Source organism: Taudactylus pleione, unplaced genomic scaffold (assembly GCF_031769625.1).
Source record: "Taudactylus pleione unplaced genomic scaffold, aTauple2 ptg000005l, whole genome shotgun sequence".
In the NCBI taxonomy this organism is placed as follows: domain Eukaryota; kingdom Metazoa; phylum Chordata; class Amphibia; order Anura; family Myobatrachidae; genus Taudactylus; species Taudactylus pleione.
Genome location: NW_028284408.1, coordinates 17,218,922 through 17,234,732, shown reverse-complemented (window position 1 = coordinate 17,234,732; position 15,811 = coordinate 17,218,922). Strand labels below are relative to the sequence as shown.

Genomic DNA, 15,811 nt, shown 5'->3' with positions numbered 1-15,811 from the left:
CCACTGGGGCCATGTGCACAGCACATGCTGCACCCTTTATACATATGCCTATGTTAATGTTGTCACAATCTATCCCATATAAGTGTGTTTTGTATTATGATGAAGCCAGTAGGACTAGGGGGAGTGGATTTGGCAGAGTGATAGACTGCCCCATATGAGGAAGGGGTTAATCTCCCAGGATTTAGGTTGTAACTCCATCCCTCCCTCAAGTCTGGTTAAATCAAAGCCTATTTTAGGACCTGGTAGTGAAGAATTGTGCTTGCTCTGTGACGTGGAAGGAACTGTAACTGTGAACCTCTATGTGGTATGCTGTAATCCTGTTATGTTGTTATACTGTTATGTTGATATACTACTTTGCTGTAATCCTGTTATGTTGTTATACTACCATGTTACAATACAGCTAAACTGATGTTATAACACTGCCTTGTTACTGCTGAAACACTACAGTGCTGCTGTGGCTAATTAAATCAGTGAAGAGTGTTTATTTATTTACAATGGTATTAAGACTCTACTTAAAACAATCCTGCTACTTCAAGTAACAGTATACACAAGAGCAGATTTAGGAGTAGATCAACTAAAGCATCTAAAAGGTGTTGCCCATAGCAACTAATCAGATTTATGTCTATTCTATATGGGATGCAATTGAGAAATGAATGATAGCTACAGTATGGGTATATTTAGTAAATAAATTTTAAATCAATTTTAATAGATTTTGATCGATTTAAAACTGATCAAAATCAATCAAGATCGTTGTTGTGTTTCTAGGGGCTAAATCACACATTTACTAATACTTAAAAAAGAAAAAAAAATCAAAAATTGTCTGTTAGTAAATGTGTGATTTAGCCCCAGAAACACAACACTGATGTTGATCGATTTTGATCGATTTTAAATGACTTATAATAATATACCCCCTAGAATCTGATTGAAAGCTTTAGTAAATCTACCCTTCAGTGTTTTCAGTTGAGCAATGGGCCTGATTCAGACCCGCTCGCTAATACCCCTTTTACACCAAAGCAAAAACCTGGGTTTTTGCAGGGTCTACCCAGGTTGCAGCTCAGTGTAAAAGGATACCTGAAAAATAACCTGTGTCAAGTGACCCAGCAATCCAACCCAGGTAGCTACCAGGGTTGGACCCAGGATGGACCCAGGTAATGGTGCAGTGTAAACGGTGCAACCCAGGTTATCTGATCTGGATCATGCCTAAAATGACCGGATTGGTGGTTGTGGAGCATTCACCTCCCACTTTTTATGACCTCACAGGTTTAGCAGGGCAGACCTGAGTTCAGTGTGAACAGGGCTGACCTGGGAGTAACCCAGATCAAAGGTGCAGTGTAAATGGGTCTGACCTGGGTCTGACCAGGGTTGGAACCATGTCCAAACACCCAGGTCGGACCTGGGTTTTTGGTGGAAAAGAGGTATAAGATGTATACTCTTGCTGCTTCTGATGGTATGCAGTGTGTGCAGTGTGCGCATGTGCATACCTTAGCGAAAGTTTACAATGCATTCAGCTGCTGCACATAGACAGCCCAGCAGAGTGAGTGACAGGGGAAGCCGTTTGTAGGTGGTAACAGGGACTGGCCATTAAAAACGGGGGAATGGAGCTGCAAACGCAGGCTTGCCTGACCATCTCAACAGTGTTTTATACCCCTTTTACACCGGAGCTAAAACCCGGGTTTTTGAAGGGTTAACCCGGGCAGCTCCCTGGTGTAAAAGGGCAGAGAGTTGGATCGTCGGGTCGAGTGACCCGGCAATCCAACCCAGGTAACTAGCAGGGTTTAACACGGGCGTATCCCGTGAAACCCTGCTATGGGAACAGCGCACTCCGGGTCACGATGACCTGGAGTGCGCTGCTAGCCGGCTGATTGGTCCGGCTTCAGTGGCGCTTGGAGATGACGTCATCTCCAAGCGACCACTTTCACTCCGCAAAAGCCGGGTCTATGCAGACCCGACTGCGGTGTGAGCGGCGCTGACTCGGGAATATCCCGAGTCAGCGCCGGCAAAATTCCGGGTCTGATCCGGATAGGAACTTTGTTCCAACTCCGGGTCAGACCCGGAATTTAGGTGGAAAAGGGGTATTAGAGGTGTGCATAATTTTAAGACAGCATCATAGTACAGTCACCTGGCTTGTTTTTACACTGAAGTGCTCGCGGCAGGGTATGGTCAACCTCAAGTGCTGCGATAGCATCCGATGTACCGATGGTTGCATACACTTCCTGGACATGACGTGCACAAGTGGGCGTCTTAAAACAGGCTGGTGGGTGTCTGCATACACTATGTGATCGTGCTCTAAGAAATATTGGGCGTGCTAATGCTTTGCGGTGTGGTAGCACTGCCTGTGGTAGCACTGCGGTGTGGTAGCACCACAATACACATCGTGCGAGCGATCACATCTAGCGAGCGGCTCTGAATTAGGCCCTATGTGCGCTCCTTACTTACACTGCAGTAAGCTGACTTTGATTCCTAGTGTGTGTACATCAGTGGTGGGATAGAGATAAATGTAGATTATCTACTCACACAGAAGCTGGGATGTCCTGAAAGCTGCTATTGATATGTAACTTGCTCTTCCAATGGACTTTTTCCAAGGCTTTTTTTTTACATTAAGATAACATTTGGAGTGCCAAAAACTCCCATTATTACCAAGTAACAGCCATACATATAAAATTAAGGACACACACTGATTTCTATCTGCATATTTTTAATGAACACCAAGTAGACATGCAGAATTTGATATGAAGTGTTTTTAGCTTAGTAAACAGACAGGTGCACCTGTGGTTTTCAAAGTGTGTAATTAATAGATAATTTGCTCAACAGATGCTTCAGTACCTTGCAAAGCCTTAATTTATGTTGGGTATAAAGTAAAGAAATTGATTATAAAATGTTGCAATACAGTAAATTCTGAATATTATATAACGATTCAAGTCTTAAGGGAAATCAATAGTGTACAGGTGTGGTGCCAGTTCTCTTTATTTGCAAATTTTATACAAAAACCTGTTTTCTTGGCAATAAATAAATGAGTCATTTGAGAATATGTGATACTCAGTCAAATGGATGTGTTTATTGTTTATATTATTGTGTACTTGGAGTCGTTCCTTGTGATATCATTGGGTATTGAGGAACATTTTGAAAGCTTTAAACACATTATAGGGACAAGGAATAAACATTAATGCTTTTGCAAACAACAATATTTTGAGGTGTATGTTCAAGGATTACCCAATGATGGTGAGATGTTTTACTGCTATCAATGTCATCAATATTTTTCACCAATGCCCTCTTCACCCCACCTTCCCATCCCCAGACAAACCTTCACTGTCCCAAAACAACAGCAAAAATTAACTTTGGTGGCTTAAGGTCAAAAACATCAGTAAGTAGTGCCTATATTTGTGTGTGATTTATTTTTTTGGGACATGTATGGTCATGTACCAATAGTAGCATCAATATAAAAGCTATCGATGTCCCATCCATAACATTATAAAGGAAATGGTTGTCACCCTTATGAAGCTGTGTATGTTTTCAACTAAACGCTAAGTTAATCTGTTGTTGTCCTGGGATACGGTTAAAATACCGACGGAGGGGATTCTGGAGGTCAGAATGCCGGTGTCGGAATCCCGACCATCAGTATCCTGATGGTAAGTAGCAGAGTTAGGAGGAGGGTTAGGCACTAAGGGGAGGGGTAGGGTTAGGCACTGGGGGGGAGAGTTAGGTTTCGGGTGCTGGAAAGAGGAGGTTAGGTTTAGTCACTAGGGGGGGGGTTAGAGTTAGGCACCGAAGAGGAATGGTTAGGGTAGGGAGAGGGGGAGGGTTAGCATACCGCTCGACAAAGTGTCGGTATTCTAACCCTGTCAGGATGCCAGCATCGGTATTATGACTGGCAGGATCATGAATTTAATTACTACATGGTAATAGAAATACAGAGATCTTTGTTATCTGCAAATACATTAAGAATGTAGCCTGTAACAACATGTCAAATGAGGGATCTCTCTTAGGGGTCTATTCATTATCACTTAATTTCTACAAAAGCAGGTGAAAATGAACATTTTCACCTGCTTTTGTAGAAATTAAGTGTCCGGGCCAATTATCAAAAAGGTAAAGCAGGAGATATCACATACACTAGTATGGGGACAGAAATGCATCAAGCTCTGAAAATACAATACTTTCGGAGCTTGACTGCGGGAGCATTAACTGGCGGTGCACACCCCGCTCCCTCCCTTTTGGAACCCTCCATCCCTGTCCGACTCCTTCCACTGGACGTCGGGGCTTTGTGCGCATAAGCAGAAAAGATGTCCCCTGGAAAAAGGCACTACCACCATTTTTCTGGAGACCTGCGCATACGCAGTAGATTCTGGCATGAAGCCAGAATGTACTGCGTTCAGTGCGCTGACAGAGAGGAGGGGGCCCAAATGGACACTGCACACGGGCCCCCTCTCTCTTAAAATACCCCTGACTGCAGTGTTAAAATAAACCTGTCCAGCATATGTGGGCTAAATGCAAAGGCAGCCAATAATTACCCTGCATCCAAAAAAAAAAAAAAAAAATGTCATCCCTTGCAGTGCAGCATGCTATGTCCGGGTGCAAAGTTACTTGCTCTTTTTTGCTTTATTCATACTTACCGACTTTTCAGGAATACTTTCCGGGAGCAGCCAGAGAGGAGCTACTGCTCTAAGCTTCGGGGGGTGGGGCCAGACTATAGCCATCATTAGGGTTCGCCCCTTTACAAGAAAGCCCCATGATTCACGGACAAGCAAATTTCTCGGAAAATGCAGGAGATCTGTGTACTCTTTCAGGGGTGCGGGGGGTAACTCAAAAAATCGGGATCCTCCCGCGATTCCCAGGAGAGTAGACAAGTATGGCTTTACTCTATACTTGCCAACTCTCCCTCATTCCCATATACTCCATTTAATGTGCTTTATTGCACTTCTGAGGGAAAGGAGACGCCCTCAGTCTGGATTAGCACCCTTCCTTATAGGTTTAAAAGCATGGACTCTGGTAATGTATATGCACACTGGTATTAGGCACAATTCTAGGTTAGTCCTACAAGTTATATACTGTAGTGCAACTTTGGTTCATTTTTGGGGCGTGGGTCCCCCTGGATTGCATTGGTTGATCTGTTTCAAGGCACCGCATTATAACACATTTTCCTTTATAACACATTTTAACCCTTCACTGTGTGTTTAATATATATGTACTTCACTTTTTTATTTTCATTCTTTATATGCAGCTGCTCGTAACTATCTCTTTACACTGCACTTTTCTTACTATGGGGCAGCTTGGCTGGGCCAGTTTTGGGGGGTCCTGCGCTCTGGATTTGAACCCTAGTATGTTAGGGACTTACCATAAAGAGGTTACCTGGATATGGTGGGTAGGCCCATAACCTTGGCCATGATTATACTAAAAACCTTTATTGATTGCCAAATTTTATTGCATTTATATATTATTAATAATTTGGAGTTGTGCACCTGATATTTGTCTGTTTCTGTGCCAACTCTCCCTTATTGTCAGGGAGACTCCCTGAAATAGTAGCAATCTCCTTGTCTCCCTGAAGAGTATAGCAATCTCCCTGATTGCACCTTACTCGTTATGTAGCTGTTATATAAAGAAAAAAACAAATGTATTAGAGATGAGCGGGTCCGGTTCTCAGAGAACCGAGCCCACCCGAACATGCAGATCCGAGGTGAGATCCGAGTCCAGCTCGGGTTTGCCCGCCTGACTTGTATCTCAAAGTGAGGCAAAAAGTCATCCTCCTGCTGTCGGATTCTCGCAGGTTTTTGGATCCTATAAAGTTTCCTGCACTCACCGCCATTTTCATTCTGGCTGTGAAGAGGAAGCTAGGGAGGGGCTGTGCTGTTGTTGACCATAGTGGCTGTGCTGTTATTGTGCATAGGGGCTGGCTGCTGTTGTCTGTAGGGGATGGTTGTTGTCCATAGGGGCTGGCTGTTGTTGTCCATAGGGGCTAGCTGGGCTGTGCTGTTGTCCATAAGGGCTGTGTTGTTGTCTATAGGAGCTGCGCTGCAGACAGAAAAGGGAGGCTTCAGTGGCTCCTGTGTCACTGCAGTCCATAAAGGGGTGCTGCTGTGTTGTCCAGGGGGTGCTCTGTCCATCGGAGGTGCTCTTCACCCCCAGTGTGAAAAAAAAAAAGGGGGGGTTTTCAGTGTGTGTGCGCGTTAGCCGCACTTATCAACAACGTAGCTGTGCCAAGCGTGCTGCCTGTGTCATTAATCAAGGGGTGCTGCCTCGTTCAGGGGTGCTTTCCCCCAGTGTGAAAAAAAATTAATAAAAGTGTTTTTTTTTCTGTATGTGTGCGTTAGTCACACTTATCAGCAACGTAGCTATGCAGGGGTGATGCCTGTGTCATTTATCAAGGGGCTGGTGCCTCGTTCAGGGGTGCTCTCCACACCAGTGTAAAAAAAAAATTAATAAGTGTTTTTTTCTGTGTGTGTGTGTTAGCCACACTTATCAGCAACGTAGCTGCGCAGGGGTGCTGCCTGTGTTGTTTATCAAGGGGCTGCTGCCTCATTCAGGAGTGCTCTTCCCCAGTTTTAAAAATATTTTTTTTGGGGGGTGGTTGTGTATGCGTTAGCCGTGCTATAATTGCTTGATGACACTGCTGCAAGACCACAGTGAGTATGGAGAACAGTCACATGGCAGGAGAGCAGGAACCACATACCAGTCTTGTAGCTACCAGCAGCAGTCATGATGACGATGCATGGCCGTCAACGTAATCTATGAAGGTCCATGCCCCAGGGCTTAAGTAAGGCAATGTAAAATCAACTTTTACCCTGTTAAAGAAAAAAATATCTAAAGCTAAGTTAGCTTTAGAAAAACAAAAAATTGGCAATATGCCATTCACTACACGAAGTGCCAAGGAAAGGATAAGGCCTAGGCCTTTATGAATGATTGGAGATTCTAGTTGTGATGATTTAAGCCATTCTGCTTGTAGTAGAGGTATAAAAAAAATTAAAATTGTTAAGACGAATAAGACACCAACTGTGTGCTCCGAAAAGTCACAGATCCCCGAGGAGAGTCCAAGTGTGTCCGTGGTTGCCATGTGTGAGCCTGACCTTTCTAATACTGTACTTGAAGAGGATCCTCCTTCCACCATTTGTGTGCCCTCTAAAAATGAGCAGCACAAGTCAACATGCTGATGTAGAAATCGAGGATGCTTCTGTGGAATTGCATCAGGAGGATGAGGATAGTTATGTAGTTGCCGATAACAACAAGGGTGATGAGGATGTTGATGATGATGATTGTATAAAAACTGTAAATCAGGCAACAGTTGTTGCCCATGGGGGGAAAAATCCCATTGTTGTCATGCCTGGGCAAAGGAGGAAAAAATCCACTTCTCATGTGTTTTTAATTATTTCCACCCAAATCCGGACAACCTTTGCCAAGCCATTTGTAGCAGTTGCTAAGTGAGTAGAGGTAAGGACCTTAACCATCTGGCAACCTCCTCCCTGTTACGTCACTTGCATCACATTCATCAAATTGAAAAGGGTTTTTCAAATTCAGAAACTTTGGCTAAAACAAACGTAACAACAATCAGTCCAGTGTCACATAGCTGCTCCCTTCTATCTGGATCCAAGTGCCTGCAATCTCCACCACCAACACATGCATCATCATCAACATCGTCAATCATGATCGGAACTAGTCCTGCATCCAATTTCATAAGAATGACTGACTCCTCTCCTATCCATGGTTTCTCAGAAGGATCCTTGAGTGTTACGCCTGTTGCTGCTGCTGTGAGTGGGTCCTCATTCCAAAAGTGGACCAGGAAGAAGACTACTTTTTAGTTTAACCAAACAATTGACTGTCAAACAATCATTTTGCAATGGTGAACAATGGTGACAGCAGACACCCAGTTGCACAGCAGATTACTGACACCATAACAGCTAAGCTGGTAAAAGATGTGTGTCCAGTATCCGCAATTAATGCAGTGGATTTTCTTCTAGATTCCACTTCTCTAGAATAGCAATTCCCATTCTGTACAAGGACATTAAAGAAACCTTATTAATGTCCTCCAAAATGCCGTTGTGCCCACTGTTCACTTAACCACAGATATGTGGACAAGTGGGACAGGGCAAACTAAAGATGACATGACTGTGACAGCCCACCGGGTAGGTGTATTGCCTCCAACAGTGCAAACAGCAGCAGCATCTAACAAATGCCAGCTCATTCAGAGGCAGGCTACTCTGTGTATCACCGGTTTCACTAAGAGGCATACCGCTGAGAACCTTTTAGAAAAATTCAGGGAAATCATTGCAAAATGGCTTACCCCACTTGGACTTTCCTCAGGATTTGTTATTTCTGACAATGCCAGCAATATTGTGCGAGCCATACATGTGGGCGAATTCGAACACATCCCATGTTTTTCTCACACAATTAATTTGGTGGTGCAATATTTTAAAAAAATGACAGGGGCGTGCAGGAGATGCTCTCAGTGGCTCGAAAGATTTCTGGACATTTTCGACATTTCAGCAACTGCGTGTCGAAGATTGCAGAACCAGCAAGAACTGTTGAATTTGCCCTGCCATCAGCTGAAGCAAGAGGTAGTAACTAAGTGGAATTCTACCCTCTATATGCTTCAGCAGATGGAGGAGCAGCAAAAGGCCATCCAAGGCTACACTACTGCCTATGACATAGGGAGAGGAGCGGGAATGCATCTTAGTCAAGCGCAGTGGAGAATAATTTCCCTGTTGTGCAAGGTTCTCAAACCCTTTGAACTTGCCACATGTGAAGTTAGTTCAGACACCTCCAGCTTGAGTCAGGTCATTCCCCTAATCAGACTTTTGCAAAATAAGCTGGAGAAACTGAAGGAGGAGCTGAAACGGAGTGATTCCGCTAAGTATGTTGGACTTGTAGATCAAGCCCTTCATTCGCTTTGCCAGGATCCAAGGGTTGTCAATCTCTTGAAATCAGATCACTATATTTTGGTGACCATACTTGATTTTAGATTTAAGTCATACCTTGTGTCTTTCTTTCTGACGGACATAAATCTAAAAAGATGCAAAGAGCTGTTGGTGAAAAAATTGTTAGCTCAAGCGGCATATGACACGGCAGCATCTCCTCCTCCAGTTTCTGCGGCTGGCAGGAAAAAAATAAATTTTCCTAAGAGACCCACTGCTGGTAGTGATGCAGATCAGTCAGCAAAAACTAATGACATCTGGTTGGGTCTGAAAGAACTGCCTACAATGAGTGACATGTCTACTGTGACTTTGTCTGATACGGTCACCATTCAGAGAATGGTGGATGATTATTTTAGGGATAGCATCCAAATTGTCATGTCACACAGTCCGTTTCACTACTGGCAGGAAAAAGAGGCAATTTGGAGTCCCTTACACAAACTGGCTTCGCTTTACTTAAGTTGCCCACTTTCCAGTGTGTACTCTGAAAGAGTTTTCAGCGCAACCGGGACCCTTGTCTGTGATGGGCATAGGAGATTACTTCCCCAAAATGTGGAAAAGATGATGTTCATCAAAATGAATTACAAATTCCACGAGGAAGACCTTTACCAGCAATTAAGTAAACAAAATACAGAAGCATCTGTAATGGTGGATTCCAGCGGGGACAAATTAATATTGTGTGAAGAAGAGGATGTACACACTGATGGGGATGACAATGATGACATCTGATCTTACCTATGTTGTAAGGCCAGTTTGTGTATGGGATCATTGCCACCAATGTCCACTGTGCATTGGCAGCTTGTCTTGTGGTGGGTCCAAACAAACCAATAATTTCAGCCACAAGTGGCAGTCCCTGTCGCTGAAGTGATTGGTTTGTGAATGTGAATGTCCTGTTTCATATATACAACATAAGGGTGGGTGGGAGGGCCCAAGGACAATTCCATCTTGCACCTCCTTTCTTTGCATAATGTGCTGTTTGGGGCATTGCGCCTGATATTTTTAATTTTATGGTTTATGAATGTCTAGAAATTGTAATGGCCACAGACAGCATCTCCTGTATGCCCCTTTCATTTGTTTTAAAGAAAATTTTGAGCCACCAAATTGATGGAGTGGGCGGAGCACTACTCCATCAATTTGGTGGCTCAAATTGAGTACAAACTAGTAAACATCTGTGTACAGTATGTTTTAGCAGCAACTCCACAAGGAAGGCCACCTCATTTTTTTATTAGATCATGATGTATAAACCATTAAAAAACCTCCTCCAGATCAAAGATATCTTTTAGGAACTGAAGAACCTGATCCTAGATTGATCTTACCTCATAATTTTTTTTTAAGAATCAAAATATTAAATTAAATAAATTAAAAACGAATCAATCCTACCGTCCTTTCCCTGTCTTCAGTCCATAAACATTCCAACTCTGTCGGGCCTCTGACCTAGTTAAGGAAAACATTCTTGGTTTTTAAAATTCCTAGGGGTCGTATAGTTTATCAAACTGCCATCCTGTCTACCACTGCAATGCCACTCTGTGCCATGTTGGAAGCTGAACTGCCACATGTTAGTGCCGCCCACTGCTGCCGCTTAGCTTAGTTAACCAGCTAGCTGGATGCAACCTTTTGACCCTTAACTAGATGGAAAAAAATCAATATTGTGTGCTGTGAAGTGGTCAAAATTGACTGGAAACAAGTGGAAATAAATGTTTTTGAGGTTAATAATACTGTAGGAACAAAAACAGGCCTATTTTATGTGATTTTAGCTGTTTTTATGATTTATTTTTTATTGTTTTTTAAATCCAGATCCAAAACCCCAAAACAAAACACAGAAGGGTGGTTTTGGCAAAACCAATTCAGATCCAAAACCAGAGGAGATACAGATCCAAAACCCAAACCAAAACACTGGGGGTCGGGGCACATATCTAAAATATATACATTTAAATGGGATCATTAGTATCATTTCCCTGCATTGGTTATAAGGCATAATGATCCCTATGGCTACATGTATTTTCTGAACAGTATTAGTGTGTTTTCATCAACAAGTAGATATTGGGGCTCATTTACATTTGCATGTAAATCAAGTTTATGATACACCTCTCAGATGTAGCAGTACAAGCCGCCCTCATAGGTGTTAAGGAGTGTATCCACTTGCAGACTGTGAAACGACTGCACGCAGGGCTGGCGCAACCCGCTCAGCGAGTCCTGCACTGCAGGGAGGTGCCAGGCTGGAGAGTCGCTCTCCCTGCAGCAGCTACTGGGACAATTCTTGCTTCTGCTGGCTGCCGCTGCGCCTGTCACACTCAGACAGGCAGCAACAGCCTACTGTTGAGAAGGCTGCTACTGAGCTCTTCATATTGTTCCATCCATGGGGGGGAGGCGAGCGCTAGAGCCAGGGGGCTGATTAACAAGACGATCAGTCTGAAATGAAGCCGCCGGGGTGGTTGGCAGCTGAGCTTCTGCTCCTCCTCTCATCAGTGAGTCAGGACTCTCCCTACCTGAAGGATCGGCTGGGAACAAGCAGGGACAGGCTGCAAAACATTTGCCAGTTTATAAGTGTACTCAAACACTGTTGATTACACTTGAATAGTGGCATGTAGTTTGTACCTTGTCCCTGCTTGTTGCCAGCGTGACTCCTGACCTTGTGCATTATCTGGCAGTCACTGTTACGCTCTATGCATTATTTGGCGGTCACTGTTACACTCTATGCATTATTTGGCGGTCACTGTTACGCTCTATGCATTATTTGGTGGTCACTGTTACGCTCTAAGCATTATTTGGCGGTCACTGTTACGCTCTATGCATTATTTGGTGGTCACTGTTACGCTCTATGCATTATCTGGCTGTCACTGTTACGCTCTAAGCATTATTTGGCGGTCACTGTTACACTCTATGCATTATCTGGCTGTCACTGTTACGCTCTATGTATTATTTGGCGGTCACTGTTACGCTCTATGCATTATCTGGCTGTCACTGTTACGCTCTAAGCATTATTTGGCGGTCACTGTTACACTCTATGCATTATGTGGCAGTCACTGTTACGCTCTATGCATTATCTGGCTGTCACTGTTACGCTCTAAGCATTATTTGGCGGTCACTGTTGCACTCTATGCATTATGTGGCAGTCACTGTTACGCTCTATGCATTATTTGGCGGTCACTGTTACGCTCTATGCATTATTTGGCGGTCACTGTTACGCTCTATGCATTATTTGGCGGTCACTGTTACGCTCTAAGCATTATTTGGCGGTCACTGTTACGCTCTAAGCATTATTTGGCGGTCACTGTTACGCTCTAAGCATTATTTGGCGGTCACTGTTATGCTCTAAGCATTATTTGGCGGTCACTGTTATGCTCTAAGCATTATTTGGTACTCCCTGTTACGCTCTAAGCATTTGGTACTCACTGTTACGCACTATGCATTATTTGGCGGTCACTGTTACGCTCTATGCATTATTTGGCAATAACTGTTACGCTCTATGCATTATTTGGCGGTTACGGTTACGCTCTGCAATATTTTGCAGTCACTGTTACGCCCTATGCATTATTTGACAGTCACTGTTACGCCCTATGCATTACTTGGCAGTCACTGTTATGCCCTATGCATTATTTGGCAGTCACTGTTATAGCTCTAAGCATTATTTGGCAGTCACTGTTAAGCTCTATGCTTTATCTGGCGTCTACTTTATCTGGTGGTCACTGCGATGTTCCCTGCATGACATGGTGGTCACTGGGATGTTCCCTGTATTATCTGGCGGTCACTGCAATGTTCCCTGCATTATCTGGCAGTCACTGCGCCTGCATTATATGGTGGTCACTGGGATGTTCCTTGTATTATTTGACCGTCACTTCATTCAAAAATGCTACTTTATTTGCTGCAATAGTTAAATGGTTTCTGCCATGTTGGTAGATGGAGTAATAATGCAGCTATATTTTGTTATATATTTTGTATGTGTTACTTATATAAATGTTCCTGGTAGTTAACAGATCTAGTACATATAGGTTACAAAACAATTTTTTTTTTTTTAATCATAACTGGGACCTGAATGGAAGTGTGGGGAATTTATGGCTTTAGCATATGTCAGGCCACAATAACCAAACATTCTAGAAAATAGAGTAGATTTCTCTCTCAGCATTGGCTAGTGACTCCCATTCTAATTTACCCTAAACTATTTCTTTTTAGTTTATTAGAAGAAGAGACATGGGCTTATTAGACGTGCAGGGAAAATCCGTTTTTTTCTAGATGGAGAGACATTGTCAGGGAAAACAGACTTTTTAATAGTAATGCTATCGCCTTAATGTGCACACAGCAATATTTCCAATTAAATTCATATTTTCAATCTTTATTTCATAGTAAAGTTATTGAAGTAAACAACAAGGAGTTTGATGAAGGAAATCCCCTTTTTCATTTATAGCAGTAAAACACCAGCACAGTCTTCAGAAAATGCCAGAATAATTTTTCGTTTCAAGAAGCCTGCCCTAAATGTAACCTGCATTTTGATAAATTAAGGTAGTTCTGCTGACTCCAGGAGACATGTCAGCTTTGATTGCCACAGAGAATTAAAGGGGGTTACTGATGCAAGAAGAAACACACTCATGAGTAAAATATTGAGCAACCTTTAAAGGAATACAATCTGTTAAGTGTATCCTTAGTTTTTAATCATTAAGTACTGGATTGCATTCACTTATTTGGATACTATTTAAACAAGAAGCCTGAAAGATCATTTGGAATGTATTTTATCGAACTCATTTCCATAGCCGCCTTCGATCTGCCTTGTAACGTCTTCAGGGGATCCATCATATTTCCGCGCTCTCAATTAAAAATCTCTCATAGGATTTTTTTTTTTATTGGCATTTATTCATCAATCAGTATAATTTATCACACTCCATTTTTAAGCAGCCAAACCTGGAAAAAGACATCTCATGAGAACCATAGCAATTATAAGCATATTCAGAGCCACTGTTTCCTTTACATGTTAAATTGGAATGAATATATCCGATGAGTACGGTATCATTTCTTTCATGTTTTCAGCAAAACCAGGAATCTACAGTATATATGTGTGTTGGTGATTCTTTCTGTAATGCAGGCTTTTACAATAACACTTCTTTTGTTCATTTTGGCAGAGGGGAGTAGTCCAAGGACAAAGCAGAGATGGTTTACTGTTAGTACCGGAGACACAATACTGAAATCAATCTGACAACATGGATAAAACTAGTGGTGTAGTATGATATCCCTCTTAATCATGTGGATATAGAAGCATACAAAATCAATTAAAATGCAGTTATAATCAGGTTGGACACTATCACATAGTGGTGGTCACTTGGGTGATGTCTTCCACAACCACATTACAAGAAGGAAAAAGCAAACATCAGTTGTCCACTACTACAATGCTATACATGATTTGTCTCCTGTACTGTTGTTAACCATTACACATGCTTGGCAACCACTTGCTTGGCTGATTATCCAAATTCATTGTGACTGCATTTTAATTTGGTATGTTTTTATATTCCACTTAAAGATTTTATTTTATCATACTACAGTACACCATCATTTTTCTTCAGAGTGTTTTCAGCTTTGGGTCCCCAATATTAAAAGTTGGCCACGTCTTTGTTGGCTCTTGGGTTATTCCCTTCTGCCAGAATCAACACCAGAAGTGACATCAAATAAGCCTGTATTTTCATGTTAGAAGAATAATGATACCCCCTGGCACAGGGTGCGGGCTTCGCCGGCCCGTGACAACAGCATCAGGAATAGGAGGTTGGGTCAGATTTTTATAGACAGTTAGTGTACCTATCAGGTGGCTTAGGGCTTTAGGGGGAGGGTTGTTAGCAAGTATAGTTAATCATCCTCTTTCTTCTGGAAATCCCTCCCTCCCTGTCATTTCATGTTGGCTTATGGGTGGGAAAGAACGGTTGTCAGTAGTATGCCCACCTTGCTCTATTAGACCTAGAGGGCACTCCCTTCTTATGCTCTATTTAGGCAGATTATACCCTGCTAGGGCCAGGAGCACCATCTGTCCGCATGGGCCTTTCATGGTGGTCGGTAGAAGGAAATATGGATATTTGCGAGATTTGAGGTTCAAATGGGCTGGCAGAAGGCCTCCATTTCTTACTCTGATGGGCTGGCAGAAGGCCTCCATTTCTTATGCTGGGTACACACTAGACGATATGTGGTCCGATCCAGCAGATTGGAACGACATATCTGGCATATCTTCTAGTGTGTACCTGCAATGTAGCTGAAAATGCGCACTACCGCGTGTTATCAGCGACGTGCAGGTCCACGATATCATTAGCGGGGGCCATGCCGCCAAATGCAGCATGGCCCCTGCTGTCACTCCATCGCTCCCAACATCACCAAGTATGTACGCACTTGCCAATGCCATACACACTGGACATGGTCTAGTGTACAGCGGCCTTTAGTCTGATTGGCTGACAGAAGGCCTCCATATCTTAGTCTGATGGGCTAGCAAAAGACCCCCATCTGATGGGGCTGTCAGACGGCCCCCAATTTGGGCAATCAGAAGGCCCCCAATTTGGGCTGTCAGAAGACCCCTAATCGTCATCCAAAATTTTTTTAAATTATCCAAGCAGGTGGAGTTTTTAGTGTAGTAATTGGCTTTTCTTTGTTTGCAACCATACATTTGAATAGAGTTGGTTAATTGCTGATGGTGGAAAACAATCGACCATCAATGGCAGAGCTGTTGATAGTGATCACTACTGTCCGCCTTCTGTAGCGTCCTCTTCTCTCCACTGCGCAGGCGCTGAAATGGCTGCCCTCTGAATTATGGGAGATGTAGTCTCAGAGGCTAGACGTGGCAACTGTCCATCATCGCTCGTGCCACCAAGCAGCATGCAGTGTATTACAATAGCTGTAAGTGAAGGAGGGGATGAGGCCTCCCTCCAGCTCTCTACTGCACAGTATATGTGATA

The 15,811-nt window shown here is 43.1% G+C and overlaps 1 protein-coding gene across 1 annotated transcript in view; it reads left to right on the top strand.

The window, feature by feature from the left end:
- The first annotated feature begins 219 nt into the window (after positions 1-219).
- Positions 220-15,811, top strand: part of ERICH6B (glutamate rich 6B) — a 244,794-nt gene continuing 229,202 nt past the window's right edge. The window contains exon 1 of the mRNA XM_088477424.1: positions 220-304. The gene's annotated coding sequence lies outside the window, so the exon portion shown is untranslated. The remainder of the gene's footprint in view (positions 305-15,811) is intronic.